This window comes from Penaeus monodon, chromosome 15, assembly GCF_015228065.2.
Source record: "Penaeus monodon isolate SGIC_2016 chromosome 15, NSTDA_Pmon_1, whole genome shotgun sequence".
NCBI lineage: Eukaryota > Metazoa > Arthropoda > Malacostraca > Decapoda > Penaeidae > Penaeus > Penaeus monodon.
Genome location: NC_051400.1, coordinates 27,825,783 through 27,826,196, shown reverse-complemented (window position 1 = coordinate 27,826,196; position 414 = coordinate 27,825,783).

The window sequence follows — 414 nt, the reverse complement described above, 5'->3', positions numbered from 1 at the left end:
ACTGGCACAGAACTATAATCAGATTTGACTTGAAGATTTAATTGAGAAATTTATAATTTTAGAATAGAATTTAAACATTCCTGATTTCATAGGCAATTTGGTTGTTGTGAAATTAATTGCACAATTTATCCTTGCTTTTCCAAATAATGTTACTGGGATTCATATAAAAAGACAAAGTCGCAACAGTACATGGAAAACTTGTGTTGTGATCGGTTAGCATTTGGGGAAAAGGATGGTAATACAATTCTTATCAAAGATTTCCCCACACATCACTAAATCAGAGAACTCCACTATTCTATCTCCAGTGTTACCTTATTTGTAACAGTAATAAATTGTTTGATGATCGACTGCTTACTACTAGAGCATCAAGGTTTGTTAATTTTTTAGTTTTGTAATACAAATTTCATCTTGCAA